Source organism: Lygodium microphyllum, chromosome 13 (assembly GCF_053477565.2).
Source record: "Lygodium microphyllum isolate KBCC chromosome 13, Lygodium_microphyllum_v1.1.10, whole genome shotgun sequence".
Taxonomy (NCBI): domain Eukaryota; kingdom Viridiplantae; phylum Streptophyta; class Polypodiopsida; order Schizaeales; family Lygodiaceae; genus Lygodium; species Lygodium microphyllum.
In genome coordinates, this window is record NC_141147.1 from 409,698 (window position 1) to 427,884 (window position 18,187).

Below are 18,187 nucleotides of genomic sequence, written 5' to 3' on the forward strand. Positions count from 1 at the left end.
TCGCTATGCCTCCGTATCCTTGTAGTGTTGTTTATAGTGGTAGTGGTAGTGGTAGTAGTAGTTAAACACAGGTGGTAAGATCTTGTTCTTTAACTTCTTCTTTTCTTGTTTGTAGTAATAGTAGTAGTAGTAGTAGTAGTAGTAGTAGTAGTAGTAGTAGTGGTGGTAGTAGTGGTGGTGGTGGTGGTGGTGGTGGTGGTGGTGGTGGTGGTGGTAGTAGTAGTAGTAGTAGTAGTAGTAGAGAGAGAGAGAGAGAGAGAGAGAGAGAGGTTTTGTTTAGGGTGCATCTTGGGTGTGTTTAATGCCTTGGAAAGGTGAGTACCAGTAATAGTAGTGGTAGTAGAGAGAGAAAGAGAGAGAGAGAGAGAGAGAGGTTTTGTTAAAGGTGCATACAAAAGAAAAAAGGTGGCAAGGTCCAGTGCAATACCACGGGACGGGAAACACTCCGCCAATATAGGGTAGCTACTCCTTTATTCCCATGCATAGCATATTAGACTTTACATATTGTAGGCCCGTCCGTAGGTGGGTGGGGACTTTACATATGTTAATTTTTTTGAGTTGCAAGATAAGAAATCTCTTCTCAAATAATTTAAGAAAGAAAAAAAGAATGATAATAAAAACAAATTGTTTGTCATAATGCAGACTAAATGGAAAACGATGAAGGCCGTGATGTTCAAGATCGTGAGATGTATCTTAATTAGTGTGTCCCATGTCCTTTCAATGTAAGATGGCAATCAGACAAAAATGTCGATTGTCTATAGAACACGTACGACGCTTCGGCAAGTTTCAATCAAAGATCATTGATCAAGTGATATCAGATTTTGAGCAAACGGTAAAAAAAGTATATATCAATCATGTATTGTATTTGTAAACTAATTGAATATCATATACAAAAATATTGAATGTGGCCGATAAATTTATTACAAGGAGGTGATGTCTCATCCCAAGGAGGAGTGCACCCTTTGCGGCCAATTAGAGGAGTTCCTGGGCGTTTGATGGATGGAGTGCCTGAGCCAATCCACCACTTGGAAGGTACTACCCAATCTATACCATCAATACCAAAGGAGACAAGCAACCTTCTAAACTTTCTGACAATCTTGGACCCTGAGATGGAGGCAATGATCGATGCATTGATGCCCATAGATGTCGATATATCTGATCTACTTAGAGAGGAAGTATCCATATCATTATATGATGGGTGCCGAGTATCTCACCTAAAGACACTGCTTGTACTCCTAAGTGTGTAAGCAAAATACAGGTGGAGCAACGCGAGTGTGATCGAGTTGTTTAGGTACATTGTACGTACGTTTTGTTGGATTTTTTTTTTGGCACTATCATAAAAAAAATTTGTACTTTTTCAAGGTGTTTTATGATTTTCTTTTAGGTTACTGAAGTATCATATATTACCACTTGTAAATACCATGCTAGAGTCTTGTGATGATGCACGACATGTTTTACGAAAGCTTGGCATGGACTACAATAGCATCTATGCATGTATGAACGATTGTATACTAGAGAATACGAGACTATGAAGACATGTCCAAAGTGTGGTGCTTACAGGTATCGACAGGACTTGCAATGGCAAACCATTCCTCAAAAAGTTCTTGGATACTTTTTGCTCATCCCTTGCATAAATCACATGTTTCTTATGTCTGACATGACGAGCTTGACAATGTGGCATGCGCAAAATAGATCCACAGATGGAGTTTGACGAATATCAGCGGATTCATGTGCATGGAGTCACATTGACTCTACCTTTCTAGGCTTTGCCTGAGAGCTAAGGAATCTTCGGCTCGGTCTTGCTATGGATGGCGTGAACCCATTTGGTATGCGCTCAACTTCTTACAGTGTGTGGCTTGTAGTCCTTGTCAACTACAACATCCCTCCATGTCTTTCTTCGAAGAAACGACACCTCATCCTTAGCTTGCTCGTTCCCGGCTGCTACAAAGTCAAAAATATAGACGTGTATCTTCATCCACTACAAGATATAGGCCTTATACCAACGTTAAAAGCGACGAAAATGTAAATAACAAAATTTATCCCCGTTATCACAAAAAGCGTCGTTAATGGTGATGCCATTGGTCAGTCGGTATTAGCATCGTTATTAATGTCACTATTTGCGTTGGTATCAACGTCACTGATACCGACACAAATAACAATGCTGATAATGATGCTCTGCGACGCTAATAATGATGCAAATAACGATGCGTGCAGGTAAATTTGTGACGCTTATAGTGACGGTAACAGGAAAAAAAACATTTTGTGGTAGGCTACCTTGCCACATATAGCACTGTGTGCTTTATTTGGGCCATACAAAATAGTTTCTGCACTGTGTACAATACTCGTGTAAACAAAAATAAAGTGTACTTAAAGCATAACACTGACACATGAAATAAATACATGATCGCATAATGAAAGTGACTGGTACAATCATGACAAGATATCACTACTACCTAGAAAATATAGGTGACCAAAAAAGAAGGGTGTGTGAGCTCCAGGGATCCAAGGGCGAGCTATATATCCTCGCTATCCGAAAGCTCGTCCTGCTACAAAGGAGCATTGAATGGAATTTGCAAAAAAAGAAACAACTACACATCAGTCCACCATACAATAATGCATTCTAATTAAACATGGTAATTAAGGACAAGAAAGATGAGTTACTTATAGTGCTATCACGTCTATACAATCGGTTGATCAATGCAGTGAGATCGTGCCTCTCTGTATATCGAGTCTCAAGGCCGATCGGATTGTGATTTGTAACCGAGTGCTGTAAAGAAAACAAAATACTAACTGTTAGAAACATGATTGCCAGTACAAAGGATATTGTAAAAAAATAAGCAAGCAAAACAAAAAAAAACTTATAAAGTCCTCAAGTTATGTCATGTGGCTGCGCCTACTCCCAAGATGATGGACCACTCCGGCCTCTAGTCGTGCCCTCGCTGCCTCGCGCTACTGATTCCAACGTCCTGGAGAATCTGTAGCCTCCTCCCTCAGTCAGTGCTAGTCATCCGCGTCTAGCCACTTGGGCTTTGCAGCCCCACTCTTGAGTGCCTTGCGTGCGTCCGATTGTCTGTGTGACATATATGCACGCATATAGTTTATCATCCAACCTGTAGAAAATCTATCTTCTGTGGCTGGAACTGAAAAATCCTTATACAAGGATGCTACTATGTAGTTTTTGCTCCCCTCCGGTATGTTTTTTCAATGATCTAAGACGTTGTGCCGAAAAACTTATTGGCACAACTCTCTCATGTGAGCCATCACCCTCCTCCCCTCATCATTCATGATGATGGCTCCTAACCTATCATCAACAAGATAGGCATATCCCTCTGGGACATGTCTAAGATGGGTCCTCTCCCACCTGCGTCCATGCTCTTGGGCATATCCAGGAGACCCCTGTACATCCGGTATACCGACCGAGGTAGTATCTTAACGGTGTAGCACCCATAGGGGTGCCACCTGCAGACGGCTAAGCAAAAGCCAGAGTAATTGGAGTAGATATCCCTGCAGGTGTGACAAATCCTGCAGACGACACAACTCTAGTAGAACGACGAGATGCAAACACCGCGTCCGTGTCTCCACAGCAACCACCTGAGCCACGCTCCCTGGAACCGCCACGAGAGCGAGGAGTCGCACTTGTATCCCGTTCCGACCGCGGTTTCACTGCCTCCATATCTCTATAGCATCCCCCTGACCCTCAAGCACTCCCTCCCTCTGGCCCAAATCTGGAGTGTCGACCTCATCTGCTCGAAGCTGAAGCATCTAATCGCGTCGACATAGATCTAATAGAGCAGCTGACGATGTCTGAGACAGCTCTTGGTCTGCCATATCTCTGAATCTCGCCATCTGATCTGGAGACATGCACGTGAAGATATCCTACAACTCCTCATTGCTCATCCCTCAACTCATCCTGAAAAGGTCACCTGCACAGACAAAAATAATGTTAGCATAATCAGTTTAAATTATACAAAGTACGGTAATATAAGTCTTTTTTAAAAAAAATCTAACTTAAAATTCATATCTTATGTACCCTTATAAGCAATTAGTTAACGAATTGAGTAAGTGGATGCTCAAAGTATGAAGTATCCTATGGTCCCATGTCAATCTCTTGACACAACTCCGCATACACTGGAATGTCGATAGACATGTCACCACAAAAGGATGAGTCTACCTCGTTTTCAAAGAATTCTTGGACTCCTGTACTCCCATCATTGTTAGCCGATGCTGGCTCCTCTACATGCTCCAAGTTTTTGGTGGCCTCCACCCCTTGTAATATCGATCCCTCTATTTGCATATTGTCCTCATCTATACTCGGAACATCGCTTTGATCATATACTCTCGCACTTCGTAGAGCTGAAGGTATAATATATCACCATTGAGATTGTCGAGGGTTTGGATAGAAGATTGCATGTTTACAAACACGTACAAGAGAGATTAAACTATTGTGACATGTACCATGTCGTAATACAATTAACAAACAAATGAGTTCATGCACCTATTCACAATGGACCAGCAACACAAAGGTGTTGCGCAAATCCATCTATTTTTTTTCAGAATCTATTTCGAGAAATCCAGATGGACCTTGTTGAACTGTTGCTCGAGCTCCTTCAAGTACCACTTTAAACCACTACACATCGAATAGTATCATGGAGGAGAAGCTACGGTAATCCACCATAACAATACTTTGCAAGTTTCCAAAATACTCCATCTCATCTATAACCGTGTTTGGATCTGTTGCTTGTCTTCGGCTCTCTTGCTCGAACCTTACCATGATACCATAGTTCATTGTGGAGCGCATTTTGTCAATACGCTCCCATGTGAAAATATTGTCTGCGCGACCACGCTGCACTATATATTTTATACTGTACATCTAAACACTCAAATTAGTTGTCGCATATACAATATAGATACGACAAATCCTAAACACGTCGACATCACCTTTGGACTACATCCCCTTGAGAATTCCCACTTCTCAATCGAGATCTCCGCCCCTTTGCGAGACGCTGCGGTCAAAGCTCCATGCAATCATCGTGTTGACATGAACCGCGGCATCTTCTCCATGCCCTCCGGATATCGCATCGATCGATGGCGCGTACTATGTCAAAATTCAGATCGCGCTTCTTCTCAATCTTGCCTAGCGATCTGGTATCTTGCGAGCCACGTCTCCATAAAGGCATGGTGCAACATACAAAAGCGATTCACCTTCTCCTCCATTGCACCATCTATTCTTTTTTCTACCCCATTTTCAACCACCACATCTCCAGTCAGTCTATTATCGTCCTTCAGCGACCATAGCATTTTGTTATCTGAATCCACCCTTGGTAGCCATTATGAAATATGCACTAGCATCTCAGACACCAACCAACCTTTTGTTAGATATGATCAATGCCCCACCCTCATTAGGTGCTACCAATGATCCATGGTGCTCAAAGTTGTAAGGCCCCCATTATGAGGAGAAGCCAAGTGTGAGCCCGGACATTGGTGGAGTCCGCTGGCCCCCCTGGCGGGGGTTCGGGGGCAGCGCCCCCAGCCCGATGGTAAAGGAAATATTCGTTGGAATATTCCCTGGCCGACTAGTGGAGGCTCATATGGTAGGTCGGTTAGCAGGCCGACCTAACGATCTTCGCAGGCTATAAAAGCTAAACCCCTTCGCAGCCATCACTCACTCATCTTTTACCCAGTTAGAGTTGTTGTTCCAGCTAGCCTTAAGCTCTTCACCTATCTTCTGTCTAGATCGCCATCTAAGCTTCACACAGTGGAAGCGCACGGGTGGACAGAGCCATCTTTGTATCAGTTGTTTGAAGTTAAAGAATTTACTGATTCTCCTCTTATCTGTTGTGTACTCTCTATCTCTTTCTCAGATTCTGTTCGCTGCGCCATATAATATTTTACATGGTATCAGAGCCCAGGGGGCTCTAGAGATCGGAGAGCGTGCAAGAGGCAAAGGCTTCAACAGCAAAGAGAAACTATGTCGACTTCCAGAGGCGGTGCAGGAGGTGGTGTTGCTGTACCGGCTATTCAAACACTGAGGATTCATCCACCAACCTTCAGCGAAGGCAAGTTAGATGGTACAAACTACACCTTGTGGAAGTTCAAAATTACAACTATCCTTGATTCTTATGAGCTTCCGGAGACTGTGTTGGGGACTGACGCAGAACCACAGCCTACCCCCGACCCATCAAATCCTAGTGTGATGATTCCTCCGAATGCAGATCTTCTACGAGCATGGAAACGAAGGAATGCAGATGCATTGTATGCCTTAGTTACAAGCTGTTTTGACAGTGTTTTGACTCTGATTCAGCATACAACCAAAGCATCAGAGGCTTGGAATGTACTAAGGAGTCAGTATGAAATACGAAACCAAACAAGGATTCCAAACTTGGAGAATTAACTAGCAGCGGAGAAGTTTGCTGAAGGAGAGACGGTTGAAGCATTCATCACTCGGATTAAGAATCTGCATGACCAGATGGCTGGCACTGGGATACAAAAGAGTAGCGAAGAGCTAGCTCGGAGGTGTCTTCGGATTTGTCCACAAAAGTTTGATAGACTAGTAACTACCCTTAATACTCAGGTGAGACCTCAAGCTTTGACTTTTGAGGAGTTTTGTGCATTATTAATGGAGGAGGAGTTGAGGCTGAAAGCCCGAGAAGGAAGCAACAATGGAGATGCTGCATTCTCTGCCAATGCAAAAGGCAAAGGTGTTTCCTCCACCAAAAATGATGGTGACAAAAAGAAGAAGGGCGGCAAGAAGAAGTTTCAAGGAGAGTGCTTCTACTGCAAGGAGAAAGGACATGCAATTGCAGATTGTCGTGTCAAGAAGGCAGATGAAAAGAATGGTACCCTTAAAAGTAAAGGGAAAGAGACAGCCAATACGGCTGAAGCAGAGTTGGAATTATTCATGGCGACCATTGAGGAAGGGTGCTCCTTGGCGCAAGAAGAATCTACCACTGACTCATGGGTGTTGGATAGTGGGGCCTCCCGTCACATGACCAACAAGAAAGGTCTATACAGTTTTATGCAGCCTCTACAAGAATCCATCACTGTGACGGTTGGAAATGATGCTAAATGCCCTGCTGCGGGCACAGGTACTATTTCTTTTGTTGCTGCAAATGGTGAAGTCAAAAAACTTTCAAATGTGTTGTTTGTTCCCAAAATCACAAGAAATCTCTTATCAGTTGTTGCCATAACTGATCTTGGTCATGAAGTGAGGTTCAAGAAGACAGGTGCAGAAATGATTGATAGTGCTGGCACAATTGTTGGCAAAGGAGAAAGAAGAAACAACCTGTATGAGCTAAGTGCTCTTACAGCCATCACTGGAGTGGGCACAAGTAAGCTTTGGCATGAAAGGTTTAGACACATCGGATTTGCAGTATTGAAGGAGATGCAAAAGCAAGGTATGGTTGCTCACCTACCTACAATAACTGAATTGAAGGAACCATGTGAAGCTTGTATGATGGGCAAGCAACAGAGAAAGGCATTTCCACAAGAAATCAAGAATAGAGCACAGGCTCCTCTAGAGTTGGTGCATGCTGACTTGTGTGGTAAGATGCCTACACAGGCCTTAGGGGGATCTTCTTATTTTATGTTGATTGTCGACGACTACAGTAGGAAGATGTGGGTGTACTTCCTTCATGATAAGGCTCAAGCTTTTGGTAAGTTTAAAGAATGGCTAATACTTGTTGAGAATGAAACAAGGAAAAGTGTGAAGAAATTTAGAACAGATGGTGGTGGTGAGTTCAACTCAAAGGAGTTTGAAGGCTTTTGCAAAAGCAAAGGGATCAAGTGTCAATTGACGACGCCTCACTCACCTCAGCAGAACGGTGTTGTGGAATGCAAGAATCGCACCATTGTGGAGATGGCAAGATGCATGCTAAAGGGCAAGGGATTGCCTAACCATTTTTGGGCTGAAGCTGTTAATACTGCAGTCTACATTCTAAATCGGAGCTATACAAAGGCTTTCAAGGGAAAAACACCTCATGAGGCTTACACTGGTAAGAAACCATCTGTCTCACATTTCAGAATTTTTGGATGTGAATGTTATGCACATGTTCCAGATGAGAAGAGAAACAAGTTACAACCAAAAAGCAGAAAATGTATCTTCTTGGGTTATAGTGATGAGCAGAAGGCTTACAAATTATATGACCAAGAGGCAAAGAAGATCATCGCGAGCCGTGATGTGGTGTTCAAGGAGGAGCCGCATACAGTGGAGGAGGAGAAGGCAAGTTCTTCCACTTTATCATCAAGCGAAGAAGTAGTCCACTATGAACCTGTCCCGAGAGCTATCCCTATCCTTAAGGAGGAGGAAGCATCATCTTCAGATGATGAGGAAAAAGTTCACCAACCTGACATCACCCCACCGGAAAAGCCATTGCCGCGCTGGGTGAAGTAGCTCTATGACCACAATAATCCTATGCCTGCATCTATTGAGGAGAAGGCAGACGGACCAAGGAGGTCTCAGAGAATAGAGGAGCAAAGGAGGGCTTCTGCTCACATAGTCAATATGGCCTTGATGGTTGAGATTATGAGAGAAGTAAAGGAGCCAACTGACTTAGAAGAAGCACTTGCAGATCCATCATGGAAGGCTGCTATGTAGGGGAAGTATGACAACATAATGAAGAATGACACTTGGGAGCTAGTGGATCGACCAGCAAAGCGGAAGGTTATTGGCACCAAGTGGATCTAGAAGGTAAAGTACAAGGCTGATGGTACCTTAGAAAAGTACAAAGCTAGACTGGTTGCCCAAGGATTTTCACAAGTTGAAGGGTTTGATTTTCAAGAGTCATTTGCCTCAACTGCCAGAATGACCACTATTCGCATGGTACTTGCAGTGGCTGCCCACAAGAAGTGGCCAGTGTACCAAATGGATGTTAAGTCAGCGTTCTTAAATGGTGACCTCAATGAGGAGGTGTACGTGGCTCAGCCACCAGGGTTTGAGGCCCCCCATTCTGAGAACAAAGTGTGTAAACTGAAGAAGGCATTGTATGGGCTGAAACAAGCCCCCAGAGCATGGTACCAGTGGATAGATAGGTTCTTTTTAAACCTAAACTTCAAAAGATGTGCCTCAGATGCTAACTTGTATGTTTACAGGGATGGTAAAAAGTCTGTAGTGATTGTCCTATATGTGGACGACCTTCTTATTACAGGTGACTATGAAGATATGATCAACCAAACTCGAAAGGATTTGAGTTCTGAGTTTGAAATGACAGACTTGGGCTTGCTGCACTATTGTTTGGGGATTGAAGTCTGGCAAGAGCCAGGAAAGATCTTCATCTCTCAGAAGAAGTATGCATGGGAGATCTTGAAGGCATTTGGCATGACCGAGTGCAAGGAGATAGCTACATCTATGGAGGTGAATGCAAAGTTATCCGTCGAGGATACATCAGCACTAGCAGACATTGGGAGGTATAGGAGGTTGGTCGGCAGTCTGATCTACTTGTGTAACACCAGACCAGATATCAGTTTTGCTGTTGGTGTTTTGAGCAGATTCTCAAACAAACCTCATGAGAGTCATTGGAAGGCTGGGATGCGGGTGCTCAGATACTTGAAGAAAACTCTTGACTATGGTATCACATACAGTTTCGGAACTTCTCTTGTGGGAAACTGTGACTCAGATTGGGCAGGAGACATTGATTCCAGGAAATCAGTTTCTGGTTATTGTTTCTCTTTGGGTTTAGGAATTTTCTCTTGGATTAGTAAGAAGCAACCAACAATGGCATTGTCTTCTACCGAAGCAGAGTACAAGGCAGCTTGTTTTGCTGCATATGAGGCCGTATGGTTGAGAAGGATTCTATGGCATATGGGAGTGCAGGATGAAGAACCAACTGTGCTGAGATGTGACAATCAGAGTTGCATCGCCATTGCCAAAAGTCCAGTGTTTCATGCACGCACCAAACGTATAGAGATCCAGTATCACTATGTGCGTGATTTGATAGAGGATGGGATAGTGGAACTAGTCTACTGTCCAACATAGGAGAATGGAGCAGATATCTTCACCAACGCACTTACGAAGGATCTGCTTCAAGTTCATCTTCAGAGACTCGGTATTGGGCCGAGGAGATAGTTCACCTATGGGTGGACATTGAGGGGGGGTGTTAGATATGATCAATGCCCCACCCTCATTAGGTGCTACCAATGATCCATGGTGCTCAAAGTTGTAAGGCCCCCATTATGAGGAGAAGCCAAGTGTGAGCCCGGAGATTGGTGGAGTCCTGACTTGTATATCAGATGAGGTCTATGTGACCGGATGGCAAAAAGGTGACCATTGTGGGTCTAATCTTTGGGTTAGATGGAGAGGTTAAGTTGGTAGCAACTCGAGGCACATTGCATTGAGTTGCGTGGTAAGGGAGTTAAAAGGGGTCCCTATTGTGGGGTCCGGGGGCCGCGGAAGCGGCCCTTGGCTGGGGGGTCCCAGGGGGGCCAGCAGCCCCCCTGGCGGGGGTCCGAGGGCAGCGCCCCGGGCCCAATGGTAAAGGGAATATTCCTTGGAATATTCCCTGGCCGACTAGTGGAGGCTCATATCCGACGTAACGACCTTCGCAGGCTATAAAAGCTAAACCCCTTCCCAGCCATCACTCACTCATCTTTCACCCAGTCAAAGTTGTTGTTCCAGCTAGCCTTAAGCTCTTCACCTATCTTCTATCTAGATCGCCATCTAAGCTTCACACAGTGGAAGCGCACGGGTGGACAGAGCCATCTTTGTATCAGTTGTTTGAAGTAAAAAATTTATTGATTCTCTTCTTATCTATTGTGTACTCTCTATCTCTTTCTCAGATTTTGTTCGATGCGCCGTGTAATATTTTACACCTTTAGCCATGCTACCTTCTGGCCAAGCTCGTTGTCGCACAAAGCATTTCAGGGTTTTCATGAAGAGCTCCAAGAAGAACATCCATCGCATATGGACAGGTCCAGCAATCTCCACTTCATCTACAAGATGCACAAGAAGTGGATTTGTATTATGAGCATGTTGGTAGACAGGTATTTCTCAAAGAGACAGATCGTCTCCCCACTGCTCCCCACCTCGCGGATTCAATAGAGGATGTCTTAATCTCCTTCTGTGAGATCCGTTGCACTAAAGTCGACAACTTGTAAATGGCCCCGCGTATTTCTGGAGTAAGACATCCTACGATCACGATTGGTAGTACAAATTGCCACAAATGAGAAAGCATTATGAACAATGGCTACACTCTAAATAGCAAAATGTGCATGCCAATTACAATCCATTCGTAGTACAAACCTGACATATCTTATACCAGCCATGGGATTTTAGCCCTGATAATTGGTCATCTTTAGAAAATGCAAACCTGAGAAAATGCATCATATCCGTCGGAGTGTGGATAGACTTGACTACTTGCTTCACAATGCACTCTTTTTTAGTGGACAAGACCCAAGGAGCGTGAGGTAGCTTCACGCGACCATCAGCACTCGACTGTAGCCAAAGCGCCTCTATCTTGCCTACCTCCTTCAAATCCATTCGTGCCCCTATAGTGTCTCTTTCCTGTGATGTGGTCCCATAGCAAGCTGCCCATGTTCTTGAAAATATGCATGGGATCCAACAAGTGGTTGATCTGTAAGTGGGTCCAATATTGAAAATAAAAGAGGAGGAAATAAAAGAGGTTGATCTGTTCTTGAAAATAAAAGAGGAGAAAGTGAATCGTTTTTGTATGTTGCACCATGCTTCCACGGAGACATACCTTGCTAGGTATGAGAAATCTAAGAAAGATTGAGAAGAAGCGCAATCTCAATTTTAATATAGTACATGCCATATCGACCTATTCGATATCTCGAGGGCATGGAGGAGATGCCGCGGTTTATGTCAACGCGATGGTTGATCTCAACTGAGGAGTGGGAATTCCCAAGGGGATGTAGTCCAAAGGTGACGACGTGTTTAGGATTTGTCATATCTACATTTTATATGCGACAACTAATTGGTTGTTTCAATGTACAGTACAAAATATAGATGCGGCATGGTCGCATGGATGGCATTTTCACGTGGAGCATATCGACAAAATGCGCTCCATAACAGATTGTGGTATCATGGCAATGTTCGAGCAAAAGAACAGATGACGAGCAAACACCGTTATAGATGAGACTGAGTATTTTGAAAACTTGCAAAGTATTATCACGGTGGATTACCATAGCTTCTCCACGATCCTATTCGATGTGAAGTGGTTCAAACTAGTACTTGAAGGATTCGGAGCAACATTTTGACGAGGTCCATTTGGATTTCTCAAAATAGATTCCGAAAAAAGATGGACGAATTTGCACAACACGTTTGCATTGTCGGCCCATTGTGAAGATGTGTATAAACTCATGTTTTTTTAAATTTTATTACGATATGGTACATGTCAAAAAAGTTAAATCTCTCTTGAATGTGATTTTGAAAATGTAATTTTCTATCCAAACCCCTGACAACCTCGATGGTGGTATTTTATACCTTCAGCTTCCTAAAGTGAGAGAGTATATGATCAAAGCAATGTTCCCAACGTAGATGAGGACAATATGCAAATAGAGGGGTCGATATTGCAAGGCGTGGAGGCCGCCAAAAGCATGGAGCATATAGAGGAGCCAGAATCGGGTAACAATGATGGAAATACAAAAGTCCAAGAATTCTTTGAGAACAAGGTGGACTCATTCTTTTGTGGTGACCTATCTATTGACCTTCCAGTATATGTGGAGTTGTGTCAGGAGATTGACATGGGACCATAGGGTACTTCATACTTGGAGCATCCACTTACTCAATTAGTTGACAAATTGCTTATAAGGGTACATAATATATGTATTTTTAAGTAAGATTATTTTTTAAAGATATATATTACCGTGCTTTGCTTGATTTATATTGATTATGCTAATATCAATTTTTGTATGTGCAGGTGACCTTTGCAGATATTTAGATCTCGAGGGGTTCACTATATATGTATTCTCTATATAACGTGCATTCATGGTCTATTTATAAATATCCCAACCTGTGAATTTTTCTTGAATAAAGCACAACCCTTTTCTATTCAATCTATAAGTAACTCCTTTATATGACACCCTTCTGTATGTAAAAAATGTATAAAAATTGTGTTTTAAAAACCCCTTATTTTGAACTCACGTTATATATACATATATTCACGAGTGATCCCCCCCGAGATTTAGATCAACACGATGAGTTGAGGGATGAGCAACGAGGAGATACATGAGATCTTCACACCAAAGTCTCTAGATCAGATGGCTCAATTCAGAGATATGGCAGACCAGGAGCTGTCTCAGACACCATCAAACTGTTCTATTAGATCTACTTCGGTGCGCTCTAATGCTTTAGTTTCCAGTAGATGAGGTCGATGCTCCCGACTTAGGCTGGACGGAGGGAGTGGTTTTAGGGGATGTTGCAGAGACATGGATACAATGAGCCCGCAGTTGGCTCGGGATATAGGTGCTACTTCTCGCTCTCGTGTAGGTTCGAGAGAGCGTGGCTCATGTGGTTGTTGTGGAGATACTGATGGAGTGTCTCCGTCTTGTCATTCTGCTAGAGTTGCGTCACCTATGGAATTTGTCACACTTGTGGGGACGTCTACTTCAGTTACTCTAGCTTTTGCTCAACTGTCCGCAGGTGGCACCCCTATGGGTGCTACTCTGAGAGATACTATCCCCGTGGGTACACCAGATGTATAGGGGTCTCTTGGATATGCCCAAGAGCATGGTCGTAGGTGGGAGAGGACACATCTTAGGTATACCCCAAAGGGGTATGGATACCTTATAGATGATAGGACATGAGCTATCATCATGAATGATGAGGGGAGGAGGGTGATGGCTCGTATGAGAGAGTTGTGCCAGCAAGTTTTTCGGCACAACGTCTTGGATGATTTCGAATGGCGAGGTTCTAGCTTTTAGAACAAGATTTGGTCAATATGAGTATTTGATTATGCCTTTTGGTTTAACAAATGCTCCTGCTACTTTTATGAGTTTAATGAATGATTTACTAAGACCATACATGGGCAAGTTCGTTGTAGATTTTATTAACGATGTGCTTGTGTATAGTAAGAGTATCCATGAACATGAGTCACATTTGGTGACAGCCTTTGAAACTTTGTGGGGAGAAAAGTCTATGCTAACCTAGACAAGACAATTCTATGTTTAGCAAAGATAGAATATTTAGGTCATATTGTATCTACCGATGGGATCAAGATGGACCCCAAGAAGGTTGTTGTGATACTTAGTTGGTCGACACCCCAAAATGAAATAGCTCTTCGTTCCTTTTTGGGATTGTCAAGATTCTATAGGAGCTTTATATATGCATACTCATATATAGCTGCTCCTATGACAGATTTATTACAAGATATGGTGCCTTATGTGTGGACATCAGTGCAACAAGAAAGCTTTGAGGCTATGAAACAAGCAGTTTCTACTGCCCATGTTCTCAAGATAGTTGATCCTGAGAAACCATTTATTTTAGAAACAGATGCAAGTAGCATCATGATAGGTGCAGTCCTTAGCCAAGAAGGCAGGCCTGTAGCTTTTGAAAGCAAGAAGCTTTCCCCAAGCCAACAGAATTGTCTATTTCATGAACAAGAGCTTTATGCTATTGTTCATTGCCTTAAAGTTTGGTGACACTATTTATACAGTGCATATTTTAAAGTTTATACAGATCACCATACCCTTAAGTATTTTTGTAGTCAACCAGATCTTCGAGGGCGCCAAGCTCGATGGGCTGAAATGATGCAAGAATTTCATATGGAAATTCTATACAAGAAGGGTAAGGATAATGTTGTTGTTGATGCATTATCTCGTATAATGTATCAAATGAGCTTTACAATTTTAGAAAGCTCATTGCTTCAAGAAATAAAGGAAGCACAGTTACATGACTCTTATATGGCAAAAATTTATTAGGCCATTGAATGAGACTCTTTGATTAGGGATGGACTAGATACTTATGTTTCATTACCTACTATTATTTATAATAAGGAAAGCTCATTTAAGAACTTTTCAATTGAGAATGGGTTTCTTAAACAAAAAGGCAAGATCCGTGTTCCTAGTGCACAGGAACTATGAAAGAAAGTTTTGTTTGATAACCATGATGTGCCTTGCGCAGGACATCTTGGTATTGATAAGACCATACAGCTTGTTAGAAGAACATTTTGGTGGCCAAAGTTGGCCAAGGATGTTTGCCAATATGTCCAACAATGCTTTCAATGTCAAGTTAATAAAGCAGAAAGGGTGAAGCCACCAAGTCTGCTAATGGCATTACAAATTCTAGAATCTAATTGGAAAAGTGTTTCCATGGATTTCATTATCAACTTACCTAGAACCCAGAGACAAAAAGACACTATCCTAGTCATAGTGGATCGCTTCAATAAAATGGCTCATTTTATAGCCACTCGTGAAAGTGTGGAAGCTCCACAAGTTGCAGATTTGTTTATTGATCATGTGTTTAGGTTGCATGGTCTACCTACGTCCATTGTATCTGATAGGGATGTCAAGTTTACTGGTCATTTTTGGCATCATGTCTTTGGTCGTTTAAAAGTGTCTTTAAACATGTCAAGTGGTGATCACCCAAAAACAGATGGTCAAATAGAAAGAGTCAATCAGATGTTAGAAGACATGCTGAGAGCATATGTATCTGATAAACAAACAGATTGGGATATGCATTTGTCTTTGTTAGAATTTGCATATAACAACAGACCTCATAAGGCGACAAGTTTGTCTCCTTTTCAAATAAATTATGGAATGAATCCAAGTTTTCCTAGTACAGTAGGGTCAGATGAGAAATACCCAGTTGCGGTAGAATTTCTTACTGACATACAAGCTAATATAAAAATTGCTCAAGCCAAGTTACAGCAAGCTACTGATAGGACTAAGCATTCTGCATATAAGAAAAGGTCAAGTAGGATCTTTGAATTAGGAGAAAAAAATTTTCTCCAAGTACCAACCAAGTCATCTAGTTTATCGATTGGAAAATGTCCAAAGTTATCTCCAATATATTATGGACCATGGAAAATTATTCAAAAGCTAAGTGATGTAGCTTACCGATTGGAACTTCCTCCTGGATGACGTGTTCATCTAGTGTTTCATGTTAGCAAATTAAGAAAGTATATCTCACGTGATGATAATCTAATTGATGGTATGGTACCTTTGCAGGAACAAGATTTAGTTGTTGACCATGGACCAGACAAGATACTACATTGGAGAGAGAAAGGGTTGTGTAATCGTACTCTTCACGAGTATCTAGTTGTCTGGAAGGGTCTACCAGTACTGATGCTACATGGGAATTAGAAACTCTGATTCAATGACACTTTCCATCACTAATCATTGAGGACAATGATTTTTGAAAGGGGGAGAGAATGTCAGACATAATAACCTTCAGCCGAGCAAGTAGCCCAAGACGGTCATTAATTAGTGTGTCTCGGACAAGGGCAAGAAGTGCCAAGGTTTGAAGCTTGGGGAATAACCTCAGATTTCTTGCTAAATTGGATAGGACTTGTCTATTTGGAAACACCGATCAACTGCACCATGAAAACAGGCCCTAGAGACTCGATTAGAAGGTGGGAAGAGGGTATATTTGATTGGGAGGTGAGTAAGACACACAAGAAATCTTCTTCTCTTTCTCACACCAATGGGATATTGTTGAGTTTCCAAGAGATTAGCTATGTCTGCATACCAAGGAGTTACAGTCTCAACCAAGAATAAGGAAGCATCAGGGAGGTCTAGATCATCCTGCTCCCCTTCTGTAGTTTGAGGGATCCGTGTGACAAATGATTGGCTAGGACATGAGAACGGCTAGGCTTAGTGACCACTTCAAAAATCAAGCTCCTGGAACAGGAGAAATCATCTCATCATTCATCCTTTGACATCTTGCTCATCTTCTATAGTTTGAGGGATCCCTGGTTGACAGATGATCGGCTAGGACATGGGAACGGCTAAGCTTAGTGACCACTTCAAAAATCAAACTCCTGGAACAGGAGCAATCATTTCATCATTCGTCCTTTGACATCTGCTTTGTTCATCAAGAAAGACAGGGCTTCATGGTTCACATAAAACTTGAAGTGGATCGACAGCAGATAGTGTTGAAACTTCTCCAATCCAAACACCATTGCCAAGCACTCAAGCTCTGTCATTGTATAGTTCCATTCTCTATCAGTGACCTTTCAACTTGCATAACATATTGGTTGATCCAACTTGGAAGAGCCCTTCCGACACAAGACAGCGCCTAGCCCTTTGACCGATGCATCTGTGTGCACATGAAACTCCATTGTCCAGTCAGAGGCTGTAGAATGGGTGCTCTGATGAGGCACTGTTTTAGGGTATTGAAGGCTTCTTCATAGTCATCAGTCCAAAGGAAATTCACATCTTTCCTTGGGAGCTTGTGTAGAGGGATTGCCTTGGTTGCAAAATGTGCAATAAATCTTCTGTAATAGCCCACATGGCCGAGAAATCCTCTCAATTGCTTAAGGTTCATTGGGACTGTCAAGGCGGCAATCTTCTCAATCTTCGCCGGATTTGTTGCTATCCCTTATGCAGAGACAATGTGGCCCAAAAGAATTCCTGATGAAGACACCAAAGACACATTTTTTTGGGGTTGAGAGAAATCCAATACTCTCGGTATCTGCCAAAACATTGCTCTAGGTGTCCCCCCCAATGCTCACGGATTAGGCTATAGGCATACGAGCCATCGAGATACACCTCAATGAAATCATGCAGATGGTTCTGGAAGGCAACCATCATTACTCGTTGGAAGGTAGTACGAGCATTACAGAGCCCAAATGGCATCACGCTGTAAGCATAGGTTCCCAATTATGTTGTGAAGGTTGTTTTCGATTGGTTCTCTTCTGCAATTTAGACTTGGTTGTTGTATCCGCTGAATCCATCCAAGAGGGAATACAACTCATGGCCTGCCAATGTGTCATCCAACAGTTGGTCTGTGAATGGGATAGGGAAATGATCCTTCTTCGTCTTCGAGTTCAGCTTTCGAAAGTCCACACATATTCGAAGTTTCCTATTCTTCTTGGGTACGACCACAATGGGCGAAACCCATTCACCATTAGCCACAAGATAAATAAAATCAGCTTCTAGAAGTTCAATAATTCAACCTTCACTAGAGTAGAATAATTGGGATTCATATGCCTCTGTCTTTGCCTCCTCGGTTTGGCATCAACCTCAAGGTTAATGTGATACTGACAGACTGTAGGGTCAATCCCCTTTAGGTCTTTGT